The following is a 1,167-nucleotide window of genomic DNA, read 5'->3' on the forward strand; positions in this document are numbered from 1 at the left end:
GGGTCTCAGATTCAAAATCACAGCTCAAATCATGCACAAAGCACCTGGAGGATTCTAACTATTTCATGAGGGAGAATATTTTCTCCTTTACCCACAGGGCTGCATGTGCAGAGACTCAAACACAAACGCCCTGATTGCACTGGATTAATAGAAGCATAAGCACGTCACTCAGCCTCAAAGGCTGTCTAAACAGACAGGGAGTGCTCTGCTCAGAAAAAAATGGGATCCCTTCAACTGAGAACGGGGTGCCAGACAGAGGCTATGCAGTGGTGGGGTTATTAAAAGCCCCTATCCTGACGAGATTGTTCTGCCATAGGAAGACATTTCCCACTCACAATCTTTAGGGTATTATCTCTTCCTCCATGTCTGAGGAAATCAATGTCTTGTCTAGGAAACACTCATGACCATCGCTGAGGCTGTGACAGAAAGGCAACGGTGACCCTCCTCACACTGACCCTTACCACACATGTTTGGCTCTTTCTCTAGTGAGGCTCAACTCTCAGAAGGGTCCTAAAGGTGAGATGCACAAAATGACTCACCAAGAAGTCCACTGCAGTCCCAATAAAGTTCTTTAATTTTCTATTTTTAAAAGAAGAGTTTTGTAGCTTTTCTTTCTGACAAGGTCAGTCAAATAACTTCAGGATTTACCCTGACACCCTGTAACACAGTTTGTAGATCCTTTGTCAGTGTCAGCCATGTGGATGAGTCACTGACATTGCTTGACCAATTTGCTCTCTGTGAAAGCCTGAGAGAATATTTTCTCTCCATGTGACTCTCCCCAGGCACACTCTACATCGTCAATCACTTTCCTCTGTGGCCCCATAATCTCCTTGATCAGAAAACTGAGGACACATCTGAGTTACAGGATGTTGCACTACAGGTTCTCCTATGTCCTGAATCCTCACTGACCTTGAGCGGGTAGGGCCACAATGGTGGCTTCCCTGCAGCCCTTCTTTTTCTCTAATTTTTGTTTTGGTCTTTCAGTTGTTAACCCTCCAGAAGAGAAACTTAATGATATTATTACCCTATAAGATAGAGAGTTGAGATTAACCTCACTATCTGTCTGAATATCTAACATCTTAGACATAACAGCAAACAGTTATTTTCCATCAAGTATTAATATGTTAAACTTTAAATCCCTACAGAATGTGAAGAAAAAAAGAAAAA

The sequence above is a fragment of the Octodon degus genome, unplaced genomic scaffold (genome assembly GCF_000260255.1).
Source record: "Octodon degus isolate 3935 unplaced genomic scaffold, OctDeg1.0 scaffold00322, whole genome shotgun sequence".
NCBI classification, from domain to species: Eukaryota; Metazoa; Chordata; class Mammalia; order Rodentia; family Octodontidae; genus Octodon; species Octodon degus.